Below are 26,595 nucleotides of genomic sequence, written 5' to 3'. Positions count from 1 at the left end.
AGACTATGATTGCAAGTGGGTGAAATTTAGAGACATGGAGAGTGTACTGTTATGAATCTAAGGAACTTGCAAAATAGAGATAGTCCCAAGGCAAACCTCATGTTCAGTTTACTCCATGGTTGCAAACCTAAGGGCCAAATTAGAGAATACAAAATAAAATTTAAAACATTTACACATATAGTACATTACATATCTTGTATATGCATATCATGATGTCTCTAATGCATACGTATGTTTACACAGCCATATATATATATATATATATATATATATATATATATATATATATACACACATGTGTGCATGGAAATTAGGAAGAAGGAAAAAATGACATTAGACTTAGCAAATACATTCAAAATTCTGCAACTGTGCAATTGTGCTTCATATTGCAGTCATAGAAAGTGGTTTCAATGGGTGGCCAATTTCTTTATCCTTTGATTTTGACAGCCTATTAGTACTTTAGCAGAAATAACGTCTGAGATAAGAATGAGTTCTAACATGCTGGACTATGGACACCAATGACTGGCACACTTTAAACAACTAACTTTTGCCCTTTCTTTTTGTAATCTCTATCATAAGCAATATTTTTGCATTAAATATTCATAGCTAATTACAGTGTGTGTGGGGTGGGGGGGAGATTTAAGCAGTTGGTGTAGATTTTTTCTTCCCTCATGGCCAGAGAAATTCTCCTCCAAAAAAGCACAAACGATGGCAGCACAGTGTCATCTCTTTCTAAGCAAGGTAACTGGACCTCTAGGTAAGTGGACTAATGATATTTGTGAGGAGGATAGTACTTACTTATGGAATGCTCCTAATAGTATGTCTCTGGTTTAGGAGACATACTTATGTCTATGAGGTCTGTCTGGAGAAAGTCCAACCACTGTTACTATAATGAGAATGGTTTGCGCAACATAGATGTAACCTGGCAGCCAAGGAGAGTGGACTGGAATGTGCATGCATGAACAATGACAACTTCATTGTACTAGTCAATAAGACAGTAGATGCCATTGAGTGAGCATATGTACTGTGTGGCCATCATATTTGTCATATTTGAAATGACTGACTGAGTAGAGAATAAAATCTACATCAGATTTTGCATTAAACTTGAACATTCCTCTGCAGAAACTATTCAGATGGTTTAGAAGGCCACAGCTATGGGCAGCTAGTGATTGGCAGCTTCACCATGAGAACACCCCCCTCATGCATCACATCTTGTGGTGCAGAGTTTTATGACAAAACATCAAATCTTCCAGGTGAATTACCCCCACTACAGCCCAGATTTGGTGCCCTACAACTTCTGGCTTTCCCAACACTAACATCATATTTGAAAGGGAAGAGATTTAAGACCATCAATGAAATTCAGGAAAATCCGACAGGGCAGCTGATGATGATTGAGAGAACTGTGTGATGTCCCAAGGTGCCTACTTTGAAGGGGACTGAGGTGTCATTATTCTATTTACAATGTTTCTTGTATCTTCTTCAGTAAACGTTTCTATTTTTCACTGTACATAGCTGGATACAGTCTGGACAGGCTTCATATAATAAACATACTAAGAATATATAGATTTGTGATGTGTAACACTTTGGCGAATGTCCATTAACTTTGTATTCTTTGGAGTACATAAGGTGGCCACATTTCATAAACTAAGTACTCATGGCTGTATGAGATGATTAATGAAATGCACTAGAGATCTCATCTACTACTCTGGGTCAGAGGACACGTGCATGCACCGCATGTGAAGTTTTAGACCTCTGCCCGCTTCACCTGTGCCTCTAGAATTAAGCATGGTGCTGGATGCGATCTCTGATTTGACACTCTCATATATTTGTCTCAACATTGTAATGAAGTTCCCTTCAGACCAATGAATCAAAATATTTTAGTAAAAAAAAAGGAAGAGATGGGAAAATATGGTGAGAATAAAACATTTGATGGTTGCTACTCATTCTTCATGTAGGTTACTGAAGGACTTGAAGCAAATTGTTGGGAATAAATCTAACCAATAGAATTTGGAACACACATATATACAAATCCTAGAGAACGCAGACTAAATAGTTTGATAGTTTACACAAGGCTATTGGCAGCTCTGGTAAAATCTAGAGCAGCACTGAACTATAAGCCACAAGTGCAAGTCATATTTGTAATTTGAAATTTTCTAATAGCCACACTTAAGAGAAAAAAAGACAAACTTACTTTTGATAATATGTTTTATTCATCCAAATATAGTTAAAATGGTATTATTTCACCACTAATCAACATAAAATTAATTGACACATTATTTTATTTTAACTTTTTACAGTAAGATTTTGCAATCCAGAGGGTATGTTATACTTATAGTGCCTCTCTATTTGGAATAGCCACAGTTCTAGTGCTCAATAGCCACATGAGGCTAATGGTAAGAATATTGGATACAGCAAACCTAAACCTTTGAAGAAAAGAGAGAAAAATAGAGAGAGAGAGGGAGGGAGAGAGAAAGAGAGAGAGAGAGAGAGATGGGTGATAGTAAAAGAAAAAATCTTAAAGATTATTTTTTCTATTATTTAAAAGTCTGCTGAACGTTGCTACCTGAGAGATTTATATTCATCTGAGAGATTTATATTCATAAAGCAAATAAGGCCATGATTACCCAAAGACTGTACAGATAGCCCAGACCAAATTCAGGTGACTACTGAATGTGGAGTACATTATGTTAAACAGCTCAGACATTTTTAGAACTAAATGCTAGCAGACACCTGTTGAATAAGTGTTGGCATGGATTCTTAGATTTCATATTCAGGGAGAAATATTGCTAATTTTAGATACCATTGAATAAAACAGACTACTTGGGTTCAGGACAGCTCCCAAGGTAGCTGCAAACTTCTGGTAAGCAGATGCTTTTGGAAGGCACGACAGCTGATCTAATGCAGTAGGTTAAGTAGTATTGGACAGATCCACTCTAGGGCAGTAACAAAGCTAACCCTCTCTATGGATCCCTGACTCAATGGAATATTACTTCTTCTTATGGTGTTGAATGCTATTTACATAGGTAACTTCTTTTCTGATGATTAGAGAGACACTCAGTACATGCCATTATTAATTTAATGCATTGATATTTAGATAAAACTATATGAGGTGAGGCTAGAGCTCCCTCGTCTGAAACACTGTATGTAACTTCACGGCAGAAATCCAGCATCTTTGAAACGTGTTCTATGGTATGTAATATATAATTATGTCCACAACCAGTTGAAAACCCAATTTACTGAAGAGTGACTTCTGTTCCTCTTCCTGGACACCTATAACATACAGTTCATAGGAAAATGTCATGACAATTGGGCAGAAACAGCATGACAATTTTAACTGAAACATGGTATGTCAAACATTACTTTCTCTGCCTCAGGGGCATGGAGTATGAAAGGACTTATAAGTACACTGATAGAATTAAATACAAATCTGACTATGTCAGTGATGATGTGTATGATAAGAAAATATTTTTGGAAATAGTAGCAGTTTATTTGAAGTCTCCTTTTTATAAAATATTTATGGAAATGAATCACCTGGGAAATGTGAAGTTGGCCATAGAAAATTATAGATGAAAACAAATGTATCCATTAACACATGTAAATAGGGTCAAATAACTGAGTGGTGGCGGAAAAAGAGCATACAATCTGGTCAAAGAATATCAAAAGACCTATGGAGGGATATCTACATAAGTGACATGTTTAATGAAAAGAATGCTTATTCCCACTGGCTGGCCCCAATCCTGGTGGTCATTTAGCAGTTAGTAGACACATTCTTTAGGGTCAATTATTGCCAAAAGTACTGTAAAATATCTTTTAAAACTGTAATATGGGGAAGCTTACCAAGGTTAAATGGCAGGCTAGACAGTTATAACAACTAGCCTGTGATTAATTTCTTTCATGATTGGTGGGTGAAGGGACAAATCAGAGAGAAAAAAAAAGCAGGTGACCTGGTGTAATCTCCTTATACACATGATAATTGAATGTCTTGGTAAATAGATTAAAGATATTAGGCATTCATTATCTATGCCATAATCTTAATGTCCCTGGATTAGAATTGCTTAAACAAACATGATTTATAGTAAATGTCACATCAAGTGATACAATTCTCTGGGGTATGGAACATAGATGATTCACAACCTAAACTTGCCTTGCTGGGTATAGCAACCTGTCAACCTCTCATTTAAAAACTCTCATATTATTTTGGAGTAAAAATCATGTGTCTGATGTGGAAAAAACGGTCCAGGGAGCCACATAGGATGACATAGCACTCCCTGCTTTCGCTGGACTCCTGATTGCTTGATCGTTAAAAGTATCGGTTAAGCAACATACTGAGTTCTCTTATATGACTCTAGACTGGATTATTTTTGGTTCTAGAAATATCGATTCATTGAACAATTCTATTTTAAGAAGAAACTGATGTTTGGATCATAAACAACTGTTATTGCATACAATTTTGCATTTTTTAATTTTTCTAAGGTTCCCCCCCCATAGAGAGCTGCTGTTGTTATATTCTTGTCTCTTCTTGCTCTTAAGAGGATTGCGGGAGTTAGAGTAACTCCATGGTAACTCAGAGGTGGGTGAATGAATGGAGATAATCTCTAGAGAAGAGGATGAAAGCTGCTAATTGAAGGAAGCCCACTCCACATGGGCACCTCAGTAAGACTTCTCTGGTTTGCACTGAGCAAGGCTAAGAGGAATATTGAGTAGAGGAGATGCATATGTGTTTGATAGAATGACAAGCACACATGTATTATACACTATTTTCACTGTAGAATTAATAGGTTCATTTGAAAATGTGAGAGGTTCCCACTGGCAATGTTGCTGGAGCAGGGACAAATCCCAAACACTTTACATTTCTGGCATCATGTTCTTTCACTTTATCCATTGTAGAACCCTTACATAGTGAGCTTGGATAGACAAATGGGTTGGCATAAATCAAGATAACAGACAGTTCGCAATTTCATTCTGTAACTTGTATTCTTAAAGCAAAGTTAATTATTGCCCCCTCATGTCCCATTTCAGAGGCATCTGTGGCTAAAAGACATATGCCATTTTTCTAAGTGGGATGCATTCCCATCAATGAGAATAAAGGCAAGACAGTTTGGGAAGGTTTAGGTGAGACATTTCTGATACTCTGTGTTGAGCTCCTTCCTTCATGGATATAGCTATGTTCCTGGTTGAAAACAGTCTAAATTTTGAGTCCAGTGGACTCAAAAGCAGAAAAAAAAAGTGGGGAAATTTTGGCTTCTATGGACAGTACAAGATTTCTTCTTCCTTCCATCCTTTGTTGGAAATACAGGTCAGCTCAAGTGCCTGGTAAATACTGGGCCACTGATTCTGTGAAAACTTATCATCCCCTCATCTCTTTTTGTAATATCTCTGTATTATCCACTTGGAAATTATGATAAGAAGATTTTAGGCTGCTCTTCTCATTTTGGAAGGAACCTTATCCTGTGGAAGGTTTGGGTATAGATTTGGCTGATTCTGGTGTGTTTCTTATTGCTTTTATTCTCCTTACTTATTTTTACCTTCAGGTTGCCTAACTTTCATACGTCAGTCCAAAGAGTCCAGATTCAAGGCTCCAAGAGACCACTCAGCTCAATGCTACCAACTGCATTCAGTGGCTACTCAGGGTTTTTTGATAAAGTTGGGATATCATGCATTATTCCAAAATATGAGGGAGATTTTTGTCTTATATAACTCTTTTGCATATCTCTTTTGCAAATCTGTAACAGGAACAGGTACATGATCAAAGATTTGTGTATTTAGGCTTATGGTTCTCAGCCAAGTAGGTTTTCTTTTTTATTCTAACTAATATCCACATTGTGTTTTATTGTCATTTATGATTCTATCCACCTGGGTTGGGTAGGCAGCCCTGAGTGAATAAATAAAGCACCACTCCTATATTTTTGCAAACATTACATCATTTCATGAATATGGAAAAGTCAAGGTGCTGCCCCTTGTACAATAATTTCCTTTCTTGTTGAGGAAAGGAATTAATCAATGTAGATCCACCTGCTAATTGGGAGTAAAGCCAGTGACATTGATTTAAGCATTCAGCGTGTGCAGATGCTGCTAGGGGTTTCTCTTACATCAATTATTATGGAAGTCATACCTTAAAAAAATCATGACTCTTAAATCAGCTTCAGTTGGTGGCATTAACACTGTTGTAAAAAACATCCTTTGAGTAAATAAGGGTAAGAGATTGTGAATTCTAGTTTTGATAAGAATATGTCCGTTTGCTATATCTGTTTAAATCCTTAGGTTCATCAAATGTGTAGAGTTGGCATTTCAGACTTACACTTAATACCAGTCTCTTCAGCTGTAGTATAGTATGTGGGAGAGGAAGAATATACAACGTTAATTATCTGATTCATTTCAATGAGAGTTTAGAGTATGTTATATTTGTAACTCTGCTTTTTCTAAAAATCCTGAGTTATCTGGGATGGAAACAAGAACAATTTAGAGCTGGGTAATTTTTTGAGTTACCAAAATGACTGCTCATAGTAAAAGAAGAGATACAACTATAAATTTTCAGATTTAAATATACCACATGAGAAGGATGAGGATAATAAAAAATAGTTTAAAAGTTGTATATGTAAATTAGGAAGCATTATTTCTATTATAAGTATGCAACTAGTGAGTACCAAAGAGGCTGAAAGTTATAAATGAAGTACATTTGTATACTTTTGTGATATTCACTCATGCCAGCTTTTGTTGTGCTAGGTAACAAAAATTTCAAACATGCATCTATGATGGCAACAATGTTTGCTTTTTATTCAACAGAGAAACACACACACACAAATACTATAAGAAAATGATGTGTGCTAACCACATATAAACAGAACATAAAATATGGAAAACACTGACAGTAAGTATTAGTGGAAAAAATAAAATATTTTTATACCAAAATGGTTTAGAAAATTGCTATCATTAAAGATAAACAAAAATGGTTTCACTATGAAAATCTTAAATTCTATTAGAATTTACTGAAAACATTTAGTTTACACAAATACCACAATTCATGGCTTATGAATATTTTTTTTCAGACTAGTGTGGCTTTTGTAAATAACATTCACCTACTTCCCTTCAGGGTCCAGACACCATGTAAAAGAGATTTCACAGCAACTTTCTTTCCTTCCAGAACAAAATCTACAGCCTTTTAATTTTACTTCTGATGTTCTGATGAACACTGATTTGGCACCCATTTTCTTGTTCCATCTTGAGTTTAAGGCAGGATGTTGCCTCCCAATTAAGTCAAATTCTCCCTGATTGTGGCATTAATCTATACTATACAGCAGAAAGAAAGAAGGAGCTCCTACTCTTTGCAACAGCTAGGATGGATCTGGAGAGCATTATGCTAAGTGAAATAGGCTGGTGAAAGACAAATACCATATGATCTCACCTGTAAGTGGAACCTAATCAACAAAACAAACAAGGGAGCAAAATATAACCAGAGGCATTGAAATTAAGGACAAACTGACAGTAATCAGAAGGGAGGTGGGAGGGGAAAATGGGGAGGAAGGGGAGAAGGATTGTCAAGGAACAGGGACACATGGACAAAGCCAAAGGGGAGTAGGATCGAGGGAGGGAGGTGGGGATGTCAGGGGTGTGGAGGTGTGGTGGGGAGGAATGGAGACAACTGTAATCGAACAACAATAAAAAAAAGAAAAAAAACCCTCCAGATGATGTTGTAAATAGTTAAGTATCTTTCTCCACATTACCTCTTAGCTTCTCCTTCCTTAGTAGTGGCATCTGTAACATTCTTTTAGAAGCCTTTCTCAGAACACAGATATGTCTACCTGCCTTTGATTTCAATACACACATTGACTTGATAATGTAAATTTTTATTAGACGAAAAAGAGAAATATAATTCTGAAAAAGTTTCTCACTTGTGTGTGGTGAATAAATGTAAAGAGGATTATGAAAGTGATAGAGAAAAAGTAGGACACAGAGAATAAAAGTGAATCAGTGCAGGCATATTAAGTATGGGAAGAAATGCATCATAAAATTGACTCATATTACACTTAAGTTTTCAGCACTTAGTTAGATCTTTGGTTTATGCTCATTTTTAAAAAAAAATTCTGGAACTTTTGAATTTCTTGGAAGTCAGTATTTTTGTAAAAGCTGTTTTGAATTTGCTATGATTTCTCATTTTTATATTTTTTCACTATTAAGTCTACACCCAAATACCCAAATCTTGCACTTAACATTTCTATAATTTCAAGCAAGTTACTTCATGTTTCAGTAAAAGAGGAATAGTGATAAACTATCTCATTGGACTTTCATTAAAATAAATGGAATAACATGTAAATTCTTAAGATAAATACTTAGAAGCATAAAATACCTGTCAATTATTATTTTAAAGATTATCATTATCATGAATGCTATCAATATAAATGCATTATTGTTATGACATTTTTTAGAGGGAAAAATTTTTCTTCACCACCACAGATAAATAACAATGATTTTAGTTTAATTTGTATTAAATTAAACTAAACTATTTGTATTTTCTCCATAGCATTTTTTACTATCTCTATAACATTTGTTACTATTGTAAGTTACCTGATTCCTCCATTTTCATGTTTATGCTATACCTCCAGACTACCCACTTTGCCAGTAGTCTATCTTATGCATTCTTTAATGCCTAGAACACAATCTTTAATACAGCTCAATAAAAATATGTGGCTATTATTAATATTAATAGGGAATGATTAGTCAGAACTCAGTATTTATCAATTCTTAACTCTAAAACATTTTATATTTTTCTCTTTCTTTTTTACTTGAAACTATCCTATCCTATTATCAGCTAATTCTAATTAATAAAACTTGGACATAATAAAGGTTAAATAAATTTCCCATAGCACTACTGTTAATAATCTGTAGGGCCAAAATGTGAGGTCCTGCTCAGTCTTCAAGATTCTTTAAGTATTTTGCTATAAATCCATTTGCATGGTGCTTATGGTAATTTATTAATTATAATAACTAAAGTGATCATTTTCAAACATTTATGCCGTAGTACAAACAAACAAACAACCATACGAATAAGCCAGGGAACATTTGACTTACTCGTGTATGCTTTCCTAGTGTTTATTAAGAGTTAATTCCTCTATATTCTGCACGAGAGCTAACTGAGCAAAAGGTCAGTGTCCAAAATCAGTATCCTCAAGTTTAGTATATGTTATTAACAATGTGGTAAAAGAAAAGAAAAAAACCTAAAAATCAAAGATTGACATTAAAACAGTAACGTAAAAATACTAGTATTCTAGATTTTGTATTACATATCATTGGATAATGTTTGGGATATTAACGTTTTAGGTGTAGATACTAAGCCAAGTTTGCTGACTGGACTCCTTCTGTAGGTTTTGTTTAGTTACTTAATCATTGTAAGACTTCAGGATAGTTGCAGATGGAGTGATTCTTTCATTTCAATATCTGGTTTCTGTAGAATTACTAACTGGTATATAATAAAATGATTAAGGAATCAGTTATATTTTGAAACCTCAAGCAACTTCCAAATGTTTGAACTAGTTCCTCTAATGTTTTGAAACTGCAACAAAGTGTTTTGTAGGACCTACATTTGTAAGACTTCAAATGATGAATGAGTCTTATGCCTTCTTCTACACACTCAATATATTTGACAGCATATACCTGGAAATATTTAGACCTAAAAAGAAAAATGTAAATTATACAAGGAGAAAGAAACCAAATTTTATTTTAAACTATTATTTATTTCCTCATCAAGGCTTTTATTTTGTTCTTGCTCAATATGAACTTATAATTTTTAATTTATTAAATGTATTGGGGTGACATTGTTTAATAAGATAACTTTCAAGCATACAATTCTATAATAAGTCATCTGTATACAGCATCGTTTGCTAACCAGCCATGCCCCTCCTGTCATCATATACATTCCACCCCCTTTACTCTTGTCATTCTATCCCAATTCCCCTCCACTCTGGTAACCGCTACACTGTTTGTGCCTTGTGAGGATTTTTAGATTGTTTCTTTGTTTTGTTTGCTTATTCGTTGGTTTCTGTCTTATATTTCGCATTTCAGTGAAATCACATGGTTCTTGTCCTTTTCCACCTCTCTTATTTAATATTTAAGCTATTAGAATGCAGCTATTAAAGCAGTGTTTATGTTTTTCCGATTTTATATTCTAATATGCTTAACTAAACTGCATGAATGGCTATATGTCTTTCTGTCTGTATCTATCTACATTGTAGTAATTTTATGAAGAACAAAACTGTTGTGTTTGGCATTTGTTTATCTATTTAAAATGTTATTACCTACTAAGTAAGTATGACAAAAATAAAATTGAAATTGATGATTTTAAATTATATTATTAAGAAAAATGGGTTCACATATTGTTTTTATTTTTTTATAATTTTACTACATTTTAAATGGTGAAAATGAACTATATATAAAATATGTATATAATGATTTAAATTTATATATAAAATATATGCACAATACATATATAAGAGAGATGGAGTGAGGGAGGTGATATACATAGAGATATTTTTATTACTATGGATTTATATCCATCTAATATATGTATAAGACAGAGGGAGGGAGAGATGATATATAGACAGAGAAAAATGTTTTTATATCTATATATTTATATATAATATATCTTTGAGACAGAGAGAAAAAAAGGGAGAAGAGAGAATGCTAAGCTAGATTATTCTCTAGTGCTTAGAATAGTTCCTCCATGAATAAATATGTTAAAATCTTCAGTAAAATATAGGTTTCTAGCCATACAAAAATAAGCTAAAATCATCAGTACTAAAAAATAGAAAAGAGAAAGAAGTATTTGCCTGAAGGCCAACAAAGCATGCACTTTAATAAAAGTGGAAATTATGACTTAGAGAATGAATATGATAATATACTACTTAATTTACATTCATATAATACAAACTTTGCACTCAGTTTATTGAGCAAAATCCATCAAATAACTAATATTTTAAATAGTTTAATTAGAGCATTCTGTGGAACCTTAAGAAGAAACCTTGATTTCTATGCTGCAGGCTTGATTTTGCTTATGGCTGTCACTTCACTACCACAATTTGTTTTGGACAAAGAATTACAGCATAGTTTACTTTATGACAGATTTGCGGTGGATTGAAATTTTATCATTTGTCTTCCTGTGTGAATTTATACTGAGGTGTTAGCATCATCAGGGCTGGCAGAGAAAACAAATGGTGATTCTGGTCTAAACGTGCTAAACACACATCTCACTGATGCTGTGGTGGAGATGATTCATTTAAAATGGATATCTATACGGGGGCTTGCACTATTTTATTTGAATAAATCTTTCACTTGCCCAGTATTTATATACATTTTATACCTAAATACTGAAGGGCCTGCATATTTAGAGATATCTGTTGTTGTAAATACTCTGGTGATTGAATAGCTGGAAGCCACAACAGCTGTCTTGTAAAATAAAACATCTTAAGGTAGAGAAGCTACTTATATGGCTGTAGGGTTCTAAAATATACAAAATATGCCTTTATAGAAGTAGTTTCCCAAACTGGTGAAAATCAGAATTAAAAGAAAAGCCTATACTATCTTTTTCGCTACATACAATGATAAAATGAAAAACGTAAAAATTGAAAAGTAACTTTGTGTCCTAGTTAAGAATTGTTTCAATATCTCACTGTGTTTGTTCTCTGTCAGTTAGTTAGAAAGATGGATTAAATACCATCATAGCCAACCAAACATGTGGAATAATAAAGGGCTTACTAAAAGCTACTGTGGATTTGTGATTATTTTCGATTGGTTCCCAATACCAAGCTACAAATCTATATGCCCGAGGTGTCACACTATATTTCTTTATCATTATTAAGAGTTTAAATCTTTCTTCTTTCTGCCTTTATGATAAAATGTTTCTATATTTCTGAAATGATAGCTTTAATAAAAAAATGTTCCATTTTTTCCTTTTTCTTAATTTTTTTTTACTTGGAAAAAATAGAGAATGCCTTTAAAAATCATTAAATCCAAAAATAATGTAACAAATAAGAGACAATAAATGCATTTCTTCTTTTGGAAGGCAATGTATTTGTAGGAAAATAATCTGGGCTTCTGTAACTTTATCTGAACTATCTATTGAATAGTCTAATTTAAAAATATTATAAATAAGTAAAAATATTTTTAGGGTTCCTTGGTTATTTGTGTGTTTTGTGTATTTTATGTGTTTTATTGTTGTTCAGCTCCGGTTGTCCCACCTTTTTCCCCAAGGCTCTCCCGTACCACATCCCTCCCACTCCCACAGTCAATCCTGCCCACTGTCCATGCCCATGAGTCCTCTATTCGAGTTCCTTTGCTTGTCCCTTCCCCTTCATCTTCAGTAAACTTAAACTTGCTTATATGATTCTTAAAATATTTTATTTATATATTTAGAGAGAGGAGAAGAGAGGGAGGAAGAGAAGGAAAATCATATCAATGTGAGAGAGAAACATCGGTTGGCTGCCTGTTGCACATTCCCAACTGGGGACCTGGCCCTTAATCCAGGCACATGCCCAGCTGGGGATGGAACCAGCGACCTTTCGCTTCTCAGTATGATGCCCAACCAACTGAGTCACATCAGCCAGGGCATGATTTTTTATTTAAATATTTCAGGTGAAAATTTTAATTAAATAAATCTTTCTGCCTATGCATTGATCTCTCCTACTTTCCCCCTAAGATGTCATTAAGTAATTTCATACAAATGGAAAGAACATACATGGGTTTAGAGTAGTAAAATAATTAAAACGGAAAAAATCAGAAGAGATTTCAACAAATTATAAGAACAATAAGTAACTATTGAGGAATGGCAACTAGTAAAATAAATTGGCGGAGCAGCCCCTTAGAATATTTACACAATTTTCTTTAGAGGAAATGTCAGTAATTCTGCCCAAGGTAATCTTGGAAAGGATTTGGATTTAGAAACACTAAGAATATCAAAGGTAAGTCATGATGCTGAAAACCAGGAAAATTAACTGAAGTTACACTAAGCCGTTAAACTATCAATTTCCCTCTCTGGCTTCATACCGAGAATGCCAGAGCTATGAATCAACACGTTCTCTTATAGAGTTTGAATGCATCCAGGGCAAGGACTTTTAGCTTCTGTCCAGCAAAGAAACGAGCTCTGAGATCAGACCCAAGAAATGAAGAATGGCATTGGACAGACCTTGCCTTCATACACAGAGTTCCTCCCCTATAGTCTAGGCGTCATTCTTAAATATGAATGCACTTTTCTGAATCAATAGAAGTTAAATAAAATGTACAAAATGAAAAATAATAAAAGAATTAAAAAATAAAATCTGTGACTGAAATAAATAGAAATAATTCTAGGATGAGGATACAATGTTTAGATATCCTGATATTCAGATATGAAACTACAAATGTGAACAAAAAAGAAATAATAAAGACATAAGAAAAATATTTTAAAACAAATTATATGTAAACTAAAGTTTCTTTCTGAATTTAAATACATAATATACAATACATAAATTAATTGTATTGTTATGTATTACATATTAATTCTATAATTATATATCTATATATTATTTAATTATATATGCAAATTAAGAGGTTAATTTGTAGCTTCGGTTTAATACATAAAAAATTTGGAAATTGTCTAAACATACCAACAAAGATAAAGCTGAAAAAATGAAAATCAACAGCTTTTCTTAAACTATGTGAAAACTAAGATCATAAGACAAAACCCCATCTAAAATCTAAATATCTAAGGAAATAGGTGAATCCAGAGATCAAAAGTTGATTCTTAGAAAAATCAATAACTTGATAAATTAGTAAAATTGACAAACCTGTTCCCAAATTAAGCAAGGCAAAAACATAAGAGAAAAGACATGAAAGAGGAGACATCAGACACGGAAGAGGAGACATCTCTATGGATTACATGGACATAAAAACATTTATAACAACTGAACAATTCATTGCTCACAAAGTTGATAACAGATGAAATGGACAATTCCTTCAATGATGCAAACTTCAAAGCCCGTAAAGCAGAAATATATAATCCGAATAGGCCTATATCTATTAAAATGAACCAATATGAATAACCTTCCAAAAAAGAAAAGAAGTGCCAAGTACAAATGGTTTCACTGGAAAATTTTACTAACCATTTAAATAATAAACAATATCAGTTTTCTACACAGTCCTTCAGAAAATATAAGGAGAAGGAATACACTCATTCAATGAAGCCAAAATTACCCTAATACCAAAACCACACAGAGACATTACAAGAAAGAAAGAATACAGACCAATATTTCTCATGAATATAGATGCAAAAATCCTTTAACAAAATATTAATAAACTTAATCTAATGATATATCAATATAATTATATTTCATTACCACATGCAATTTATTCCAATGTGCAATTTTTTTCACATTCAGAAATCATTTAAAGTAATTTACAACATCAACAAGCTAAAGAGGAAAAATCATATACAGTCACCCCTTTGTATTTGCAGATTCTACATCTATGATTCAACCAACCAGAAATCAAAAATAGTTTTTAGAAACTGGATTACTCTATCAATAAGTTAACCAAACTTATAACAATTTACAGCACAAGATTTGAACATTTACATATGCAAATTCAAAAAAAGAAATCCATTTGGGATATTTAGGGATTCCTACAAAGGAATTGTAGACTAAGACAAGAGAAATTAATGGTATGATTAATGTACGAAACAGTGTAAGGGCAAGGTGAAAAGTGCTTGCTTAAGTAACTTTGGAAATGAGTGCAGTCCATAAGAATTAAGAAAAAAACTAACTGTACACTAGTAAGGTAATCATTACATAAACATAAACACTGTTGATAATATGTGCCCTCAATACAAGCTGATGAAGTTGATCAGGTAGTTTCTTATGAGGGTAAAGATGAGAAAGTTTGGTGCTATTATACATATATAGTGGAATTGAACAATTACATAAATGGATGGCAGATGGTGAGAGCTGGTTTGTCACTCTTAGAGTGGGTATTTATAGATGAGCAGGGGAGGCTACAATGGTCCATGTGGTAATGGATTTGTTGGAGACTTAGCCTAAGCTCATGTGTAAAGTAATACAAATGAAAAAAATACAGAAATATTTAGATATGTGTATATAGATGAATTAATATACAGGCATTTATTTGCTTTTTTCTGTGAACTTAGATGGGCTAATAGCACTGATTATCCAGTAACAATGAGTGTACCTACTACCTGGATTTTTGGTTTCTAATACCATTCTCTAAGAAAAAGGAAGTGAGGCGTGGAGAAATGATATTCCAGGACTGGGGCTGGAAATATATAAGATAACCCTGGAGCATCTTATAATGTCAGAAATGAGACAGTGCTAAAAAGAAATCATTGATGGAGCATATCAAAGGGTCACAAAAGGTAATTAAAAGAGCTCCTATGGCCAAAGGTGGAACTATTCAGCAACAAAATAAAGTAGTATTGGATTGCAATCCAAAGTATAAATAAAATACTCATGAGTTCATTCTCATAATAATAAATGATTGATACATTAAAAAAAAAAAAAAACCACCCAGGGACAGAGCCAAGGAGAGAAATCTCTCATTCAGAAAAGTGCCAATAATTTATATAGATAATCTGCCCTCATAACTATAGGTAGCAGAAATCAATGCACCCTAAATGCTGGCTGTACATGTTTATATCCTCCTTAAGAATGCAGTAAGTAAAGGGGACAAAATTCACAATGGAGAACCGGAGAATCACTGCCTCAGACAGGTAATGAAGATTATCTCCCATCCTAAATCATGTGGTTAGTGTGTACCCTTGATGTAATGTGATGATGAAAATGACACTTTATCTCAGTGGCTCTCCATTGCAATATCCATAATCCCAATCTAATCAAGAAAAATTGTAAGCAAATTTCAACAAAGGGACATCCTATACTCTAACTGATTAATATTATTTAAATCTGTTGAGATCATCAAAAACAAGAAAAAGCTGAGAAACTATCACAGACAACAGAAGCCTAAGAATATGTGACAATGAAGTATAATGTGGTATCTAGATGGGATCTTGAAACAGAAAAAAGACAGATACAAAGTAAGAAAAACTTACTAAACTATGTACTTCATTTAGTAATAATATATCAATAATGATACATTAATGTTAACAAAATGCACTATACTATAGTAAGCTGTGAATAATGGAAAATTGCTGTAGGATATATGGAAATTCTTTGCAATGTCTTCTAGTTTTCCCGTAATTCTATATTTAAAAATATTAAGCCTATTTTTAAGAAGTGAAGGAGAGATAAAAAAAACTTTCTCAGGTAATAAAACCTGAGTAATCTCATTGCCAGTAGAACAGCCCCACAAAATACATCGAAGGAAATTCTTGAAGTGGAAGAAAGCTGATGTATACTTTTAAAGTTTATATATACATATAACCAGAAAAGAAACATAATCTTTTAATTTTTTGTAATTAATTGCTCTAAAAATAACTACATAAAGCAATAATTGTGACAATGTATTAGCAAGTTTATATTATATGTAAACATGAAATGAATGGCAACAATGTCATAAATGATGAAAGGAAAGAATTGGATTATTTAAAAATATATATTGTATATTGTCAATCCAAGAGCAACTTCTAAAAGAGTTTTTATTAAACTATAAATGAGTCCTGGCTGGTGTGGCTCAGTTGGTTGGAGCGTTGCTCAGTACACAAAAGAGCCACAGGTTCAGTTCTTGTTAGGACACATATCCAGGTTGCAGGTTCGATCTTGGTCTGGGCATATAGGAGAAGGCAACCAATTGATGTTTCTCTCCCTTCCTCTCTCTCTCTGAAAGCAATGAAAAAATGTACTTGAGGGACAATAAAAAAATTAATTATAAATGAGATATTCAGACAGGAGATTAAGTAGAATCATCAGTGATACTGAGTTAAAACAAGGAAAGGCAGAAAAAGAAACTAGAAAGAAAAAAAGCAGTAAACAATTGCAACAACAACAAAAAATAGCAAGTGTAAGTGATAAAAAAAACATACCAGTTAAATGGCATACCAGATGGGTTAAAAACAAAACAAAACAAAATTCAACTATATGCTGTCTACAAGAAAACCACTTTATAACGACTCAGTTTAAATATAAAGATATAGGTGGAAAATAGACAGGGGGAGGGTAAAAATAGTGTAGGAAATGTAGAAGCCAAAGAACTTATAAGTATGACCCATGGACATGAACTATAGGGGGGGAATGTGGGAGGGAGGGGGTGGGCAGGATTGAGTGGAGTAGGGGGGAAATGGGACAACTATAATAGCATAATCAATAAATATATTTCAAAAAAAAGATATAGGTGAAAAATAAAGTAATGGAGAAAGATCATCATGTTACAATTAATCAAAGAATGCAGAAGTAATATTAACTTCAGATAATACTGACTCAAACCAAAAAAGAGAATCAGAAATAAAGGGAAACATTACATAATGATAATGGGAACAGTATTCTAAGGATATAACAACCTTAAATGTATGTTCATGTAATTACATGTCAAAAAGCTTTTAGAACTGAAAGCAGATGTAGAAACATTCACAATTATCATTGAGGACTTCAATGACTCTTGCTCATTAATTGATCTACCACATTGGCAGAAAATCAGTAAGGATAAAGATGATCTAAAAAGCAATCTTTATCATCTTAACCTGATTATCATAGAATTTCTTAAATTTTTGCCATGACTACTATGGTTTTGCCATGAACCACTATGGAAATCTGGTGAAGTCTATGGATCCTTACTCAAAATAAAATTTTAATACATGCAAGAAATTCCTAAAATTATGATGCATATCAATTACATTGAAATACAGTTAATAAAATATTAAAACATATACTTGAAACATAGCAACATGTTTCTTTAATAAAATATTAAATAACAATATCTAGTAATGAATCTAACAATTATTATAATTTTAACATAGCAATGAATATAAAAGATATTTCAAGATATGACACCTTTGATGAAGGTGACCAGGCCTCACATCTCATGTACAGCCAACACTGCTCAGGGTTGTTACCTATTAACCAAATTAAATGTAATAATATTAATTACAGATTACTTAAAATAAGAGAAAATCATTTACTTAAAAATATTTCTCATTTGAGTTCACAGATTCCCTAGATCCATTTATGAACTCCAGGTTAAAAGCTCTTGTTCTAACATCTGTGAACAAGTTAAACATTGGCAGACTGTAATTGGCCTAGGTTAAATCCCAAAGTGACTTTGACAGGTAAAGATGTAAACTTTTATATCTTTGAACTCGTGGGCTCTGGGAGCGTCTACTCTGCCATTCAGAGTCCCCAGAGAGGTCATCATAACACGGTGGAGGTGACTTATGGGTCTAATCAGTTGATATCATAATGGTTATTAAATAGAATTATTATTTTAACTGTTATATTAGTCTAAAATGTATATTTAGAAAGGGGAGATAATTTTTATTGATCTGTAAAAGCTTATAAATATGATCATCTTACAGGCTTCATCAATATATGTAAAGATTTCCATTAGAATTTTCTCTTCTGTTTGTTATTGTAAGCTCTCAGAAGTCTGGATTTCAAACTCTTATATTAACGCACATATACAGACATGGAGTTGTCTTTCAGATTACCAAAAAATAAGAACGTGGTATTAAATCCTAAGTTTAATAAAGCAAGTACTTTATTCTGTAGTAGGTTTCTAAGATTTTTCTTATTTTTTATTTGCTTTTAATCACAGCTTGTTCATAGAGAAATAAGAACTCCAGTTTGAGAAATATTTGTAAGGAAAACTAATAATGATTTATTAGCCGCCTGTGAATAAACAGTATTATATAAAAAATAGAAATGTTGAGGTATTGAACCATAGAAACTATGTTTTTGTAGAGTTCTCCTTAAAGTATTTAATCACAAGAATATTGATTTGTTCAAAGCTTTAGCTCCAGTGGATGCACTATATGACTATATTACACCCAGTGGCTTTTGAAATTTTAATGATGAAAGGTATTTTTCAAGCACAAAATGCTATAATGTAATTATGAATCATTTTTTTATGAAAACTAAATATATAAAATATGAAAAGTCATCCTCCTGGCCTGTTTTTTTTCCAGTTGTTAATTAAAACCAATTTTATTTTTTATGAGTTATGATTATTTAAATAAAAATAAATGTAAATGATATTTTTAAGTGGAAGTTGTTCAAATGGGTGAATAAAAACTTAATTGCAAAAAGGAACATTTGAAAAATTAACCCTTTTCTCTGCAGGAAAGTTACATATATAAAATCTATTACTTGTATTTATTTTTCTCACATTATAAAATGAGTGAAGATCTTTTCTATAATTGTAAGTTTCCTTGTTCACATAAAATCATGTATGTAATTTGATAAATGTCCCTATCTATAGTGATTGCCATATAGTCTCTCTTTAGACTAAGCAGACTATTTCTTCACTTTTAAAATACTCTCACTTATGGTTTCTATCAGGAACAATAAATAATCCTTGAAAATTAAAACATAATTAGAAATTGCATGTGGACATTTCAAGCATAAAAATATTGAAAATAAAGAAACATATACTAATATAAATATGGAAACAAATATCACCATAAATATAATCATGAAAACAAACTCAAATACATCTTTTGACATTTGAAAATATTTTATAAAAAATATTTACGAATTCAATATTTTACAATTTTTCTTCTCTTGGTTTTTAAAATCATTGCATACTTTGGAAAAATACATAGATTGGTAAACTACATGATATCATCATCTTCTGAGTGCCCCACCACTGAGTAAACACAGATGGGAGACTGGCCTCTCAGCAGCTACAGCTCGGTTCCAGAGTCGGTAACTGCCTGCCTATGAGGGAATCCTGAAACCTGACTCCTGGGATCCTTCATACCACCAACCTGTTCTGACAGTCTGCTTTAGACAAGAATAAGAAATTCTGTAAGATGAATACTTGTACAAGAGCCATTAAGTAAGTGGATTGTAAACAACCAAAGTCATAGGAAGAGAGAAAACAAACACTAGACAACTTTTAAAATAAGTTAACTTATATACATTAAAACTGCTCCTGCCTAATGAAGAAGGTAGCTATAGGGGAACTGCCTGTAGGGACACATGAACAAAATATTTGGGATAGAATATTTCCCTGTGGATACAGAAATACCAAGTTCTGCAACTTGAGATTATTTAGTGCTGGAGTAGTTTAAAAAACTTTTGTGTTAGCATCCATCTTAAGCTGCTATGTATGATCTATGATATAATAATATAATAATTATTTTATATGCTATATATTGATTTCATATAAAATATAATAATTAAGTTAATTGCTCTTTACATTGACAGCTAATTTTCAACAATTCTCTATTATAGTTAATAAATTATGCATTATGTGTTTGAGGAACTTAAACCTTAGAAAAGCTAATTGAATATTTCTTGATGTCATTTTTTTAATAAAAAATCCACATCCAATCATTGTTTTTGATGTTTGCTGTTATTTTTAATTATTTGTAACTTTTTGGTCTGGGCTATGAATTTAAATCTGGATTGCCTTTGAGGACAGTGTGGTAAAAAGGATGTTTTTAAGCTAACTTCCCCCCCCCTTTTTTTAAATTGTTGTTCAATTACAGTTGTCCCCATTTCCCCCCCTTTACTTTCCCCTGTCCTACCCACCCCACACCTCCCACATTCAATCCTCCCACCCCCTGTTGAATTTGTCCATGGGTCCTTTATACATGTTACTTGACCACCCTTTCCCTTCTTTCCTCTGTTATCCACCCTCCTTCCTTCCCTCTGGTTACTGTCAATTTGTGCTTTCCATGTCTCTAGTTCTATTTCTCTAATTTGTTTGTTTTATTGATTAGGTCCCACTTATGGGTGACATCATGTAGTATTTGTCTTTCACCTCCTGGCTTATTTCACTTAGCTTAATACTCTCCAGTTCCATCCATGCTGTTGCAAAGGGTAGGAGCTCCTTCTTTCTTTCTGCTGCATAGCATTACATTGTGTAAATGTACCACAGTAATAGTTTAGCAAAGACTGTCAACCGGACATTCAAATTGGTCTAGAGACTGGCCAGTTCTCATTGCTACTTCCAGTACAGCTGTGGTGTGGACCATTATCATACCCTCATGGTAGGTTAACATCAGTACATACTGAGGAAGGGACTCAGGATCCCCCAATCATGAGAGAGGATGACCATCTGTAAACAGGGAAGACAACCCTAACCAAGAACCTGTCATGCTGGCCCCATCACCTCAGATTTCCTGCTGCCAGAATGGGAGAAATAAGCATTGTTTAAAACACTCAGTCTATTGTATTTTATTGTAAAAGCTGGAACTGACAAAAATGGGAAGCCAGAGTGATCTTTTTAAAACTATTAGATTAAAATTTGGAGTTAAATTCAAAACCAAAATGTTATCATGGCCCAAGTCCCAAATGATGATTCTTGGTTACTTCACTGGCTTTCCCATTTCCTGTCTTCCCTATTCACTCTATAGCAGCCTCACATACCTTCTAGCTATTCTTCCTACCTGCCATTCACTCTGCTACTTCAAAGACTGTTCCTTCTGCCTAGAAGAGTCTCTTGTTAGATATCTGTAAGATCTCACTCACTTCCTTCCCGTCTTGACAACCCATAATCTCTACCTCTCAATGTATGTATTCTTTCTCCTATCTTATATCATTTAATGCAGTGTGCATTGCTTTTGCTTTTCATCCACCTCTGTATCTTCTGTATTACATATAAGTGTGTATTACACATAATTGAGTGAGGTGTAACTTTATGTCTAAAAACAACGTAAAATTTCTTATTTTATCTGTTGCATTTTGTAGACCTGTTTTTTAAATTTCCTTCAAATCATTACCTATTATGGTAAGCTAGTTTACATTTAGTTGTTATGTTGTTCTTTGAATGTCTTTCTTAAGTCATCTTCTCCCTCTGATTGTTTTTCCTAAGGATATAGCTAAAATGCCCTTTGTTTCAAGTCTTCTTTTATTTCCAAGAATAAACAGTTATCCTTTCCTAATTTTTGTAAATAAAAATGCATGCTTAACTCCTATAAGAAGAAAATTTCATCAAATATTTTAAACTATTTACTTTTTAAAAATTTTTGGTTTGATGATTTGCATTAATTATCCCTATTATTGGGGTAAATTACTTTTTAATTTTTCTAATACAGATTTACTCCAAATAGCCACTTAATAAAATCTCGGTTTAGTGAATCTAAAAAAGTTATTCCAAAGCAAGTTCCATTTAAATTTTTACATTTCCATGTTCTCCCCTGTACCTGCTATGAATCAAACTGGATCACACTGAGGACTCATTTGTGAAATCTTCTTTGCTATCCTAGATTAAATTCTGGGTTCATTAGTTAAGAGTTCTTATCCCCAAATAAATCAATGACTTCAGCATGATTTTAGCCTAGATTTAAATGTAGCTATTTATTAAACCTCTTCTTCATAAAAGACCAGTATATTTAGGAATATACACATTGTTAGTTGAATCTAAAAGGCGAAGAGAACAATTACCAGGTGGTAAGTTATTTCAAACACACTCTTAAAACACTCTTGTATGCATACACAGGTGTTTGTGGGGAAAGTGGATAAATATTTTTGAAAACTATTCTATCATTTCCCTTCTGATCAGAAAAATTGGTAAAATGTTAGAAGGCTCACAACGTTCTGCTCTATTATAAACAAATTATAATCACAAGACATTATGGCATTAGTTTAGCTCACAATTCTTTTAAAATTCTGATGAAATTTAATTTTTCATGCAGTGACACTGACAGACGGTTGTTATTTGCAGACCCAGTGCTGTAACGAGTCACCAGTGTTAGGAGTGCCCTGGCTAACATGGTGGCCGTTACAGCTTTGATTGAGATTACTCCTGACATAGGTCAGGCAGAGCAGCAGACTGGGTCATGCTGTCCTGGCAGCTGGCCTCTTCTTCACCCCTGTGCTCTAAAGAAATAAGAACCTAATTTAGACCATGCGGCATTGTGGTGGTAATCATTTCTAATGGACTGTGGTTACAAGATGTTGCAGCGATGTATATATCATTCCACCCTGGTAATATGTCTTCTTTACATAGAGCAAACAGTGCCCTATTTAACAGGAATGGCCACATTCATCTTGATCTGCCTGGGGTGTTAAACTTTACATGGTTGCTGAGCTGATTTCCTAAACAAAAAACAGTGGAATGCTAAAACATGGTGGAACACAAACAAAAGATTTTTCCTTATGTAAAGATTGCATGCCATAGTTCTTTTCAAAAATCTTTAGATGAGTATCCAGTCATTCAAAGAACAAATGCTTTTGTTATGTTTTTTTTTTTTACTGGTGTTTAATGTCAGTTAAATATTAATGATGCCTGTAGTTAGGGAAAAAGTGTAATAAAGCTCATAAACTGCTTTCTTCGAGATTCAACTTACAAGTGTTAGAATTGGTTTCTCCTATTGAGACTGAAAGAAGTCAGCAAGACAGATGGCAAATGTAGTCTAATCCTGTGGCAGGGAAAGACAACTACCTACTCAATACCCATCTCTTCCTCTTCCTTAGTAACACACCAGTTTTACTTCATGTGGCAATATGTCAACTTAAATATATATGTGTGTGTGTGTACCTGTGTGTGTATGTATATTTTATATATGCAATATATACATTGCAGCTTTTCTTGCCACTAGAAGTGAATGAAATGCATATGGAAGGCATTAATTAAAGCTTATGAGAATATTTCTGAAAGAGGTCAATATTTAGTTAGCAAGTCTCTATTTCCCTTACCTGACTCCCCCTCTCATTTTCATGATGCCAAAAGTAATGATGAGGTCCTCCCCAAGTATCTCGTGACAATGCAATGACCTCAAGGAAGAAAGTCATATACTAATCATTGCCTAGACCGAGAAGCTGTCATAGACTGACTTCCTCTTGATTTCTTTATGAGAGATAAAAACATAATTATTACCCTGTAAACCACTGTTATTAACAATCATCTTTTTTCTCTTTTTTATTGTTGTTCAAGTACAATTGTCTCCATTTTCCGCCTACCTCTCCCACCCACCCAGCCATTCCCACCTCCCAATCATCTTAATAGCAGAATTTCATTCCTGTGTGACATAACCCAATGTATCACATGCTCTGAGGTCTTTACCCTTGCTGGTGTGAACATGAGTCCTCTAAAGCCACGTGTGGGGTCTTGGAACTATTTGTCCTACTGTTTTTCTGTGGTTCATTCCCCATCCTAAGGTAGTTTCTTCTCACGCACAAAAAGTTGAGTGGTTTCCTCTGTAGGTATATGGATCTCAATAGATAAATCATTTTTCCTACTCTTCCCTGAAAATTACATCTTACTTGGCTTCTCCAGTGTCCCATCTCTGTCTTGTAAACTTACTTAGATTACCAGGTTCTATTGGGATTCCACCTCTCAGTACTGCAGCCTAAAAACTACATCCAGGAAGTAAGCTAGGGATAGGACTTATTTCTTTTTATCCTTCCCTCTTGTTTTTTTTTTGTGTTATCCATTTTTAATATCTATATGTAATTATTTTACATATGTTGTCCAGTTTACTAAGTGTTTAAGATAAAAAGGTAATAAGTATCACTTCATTAGGCTTGGAAACAATAATCTGGAATCCTTATTAATAAAACAGGTAAAAATGGCTCTGTTCTGTTTGAAGAGAGGGTGAAAAGACATGGTTACTGTCAACTAAGCATATTTTCTGCCTGACAATATCCTATGTAAAGCACTGGACCCAAGAACTTTGGGAGAGTTGGGTCACAATTTGAAGACAGCTCATTTATGAATGCCATGTTCACAAAATGAACCTCAGTAACAAGTAGACATTTAAAATACAGTTTCATTAATTTAATATATATTTACTGGGCATCCACTACATTTTAGGTACTGTAGAATACTATAATATGCTTACATGCTCTCAGTCTAAAAACACAGAGACATATGTATGAAAATAATTATAAAGAAATAATTACAAGTGCTAGTAGAAGTGTATAATGGAAAGGTGTACATGGAAAGAATTTGAGAAGGTTTTACTGAAGAAATAAAATTTGGGCAGGTTTGAATGAATAGTGAAAATATAGCAGCTGGATAATATGAGACAAGACATCCTAGGAAGAGAGGAGAGAGTGGACAAAGCAATAGCTTGTAACAACCTTGCTTGTTCTGGAAATCAGAAGAAACAATGATACAGGGTCCAGCACCAATAATGCCCCCCTTTTTGTTAAAAACTCTTTTATTACAAAATCATAAACATGGAATTGTGTAAAATAACAATATCACACTCAAGCAACCATATGACATTTTAGGTGAAATGTTCAAATTAAAGTACAAATTATTACACCCATATTATTAACCTACTGACCACACTCAGGCAGGTGTTACTTCAGACAGACCCTGTATTTAAGAAAAAATAAAGATTGTATTTATTTTATTTTTATAAAGAAGGGAAAGGAGGGAGAAAGAGAGGGACCGAAACCTCAATGTGTGGTTGCCTCTCATGCACCGCCTACTGGGGACCTGGTCTGCAACCCAGGAATCGAACCAGCTACCCTTTGGTTTGCAGATTGGCACTCAAACCACTGAGCCACACCAGCCAGGGCTGGATCCTTTATTTTTGAAGATGTTAAATGTGTAGGTCATCCTGGAATGGAAGGCAGGGTCCAGAGTAGGAAGTGATTGTATCATAGAATTTAGAGTTTATAATTAAGCTGATATTGAGCCATTGACTGTGCTTTTAAAATGTTTATGGTTTAGAAAGATAACTTTGCTTGAACTATGGAAAATGGCTTAAGACTAAAGTTCTTAACACCATCTGCAAATTATAATCTTTTGGTAGCTTTAAAGAAATATGGATGCCTAGAACCAACTTGAGATTTTGATTCTAATTTCTAGTCCTGGTCCAGATCCAGTTTTGTTTTATTTTTCCTCACCCAAGGATGTGCTTATTGATTTGAGAGAGGGAGAAAGAGAGGAAGAGAGAAAGTAAGAAACATCGATCATTCAGTTGCCTCCTGTATGTGGCCCAAGGTCAGATCAAACCTGCAACCCAGGTACCTACCTTAACCAAGGATCAAACTCACAATCTTTTCAGTGCACAGGATGACATTCCAACCAACTGAGCCACCCAGTGGGTCCAGTATTTTTTCAAAGCTCCATAGATCCATATAATCTGAGGCAAGTCCTGAAAGTAATGTTTCATCTGATAGAAATGATAGGCAATTATAGCTAATACAAAAGTAAGAAAATATAGCAAAAGGAGAATAGAGGGTGGTAGGCAATAGGGATTACAACCATGGTTCTCAAAATTTGACATGCATATGAATCACTTAGGATATTTGTCTAGAATGCAGATTTCTAAGTATTTTTTTTAAAACCAGTCAAACATAATATGTGGAATAGCATACATTTTCACAAAAGAGTCCCAGATTATTCGGAATCAGAAAGTTTGAAGATTACAAACAGGAAGGTTTGTGAAAAGGTTCATGAGCTATCTAGAGCTTTGTGGTTTAGATTTTGAAATTATATAATTGAAAGATAGACAACATACTGTGCAATTACAATTACATGACGTTC

The sequence above is a fragment of the Desmodus rotundus genome, chromosome 11 (assembly GCF_022682495.2).
Source record: "Desmodus rotundus isolate HL8 chromosome 11, HLdesRot8A.1, whole genome shotgun sequence".
Lineage (NCBI taxonomy): Eukaryota > Metazoa > Chordata > Mammalia > Chiroptera > Phyllostomidae > Desmodus > Desmodus rotundus.
Note: the sequence above shows the minus strand (reverse complement) of the source record.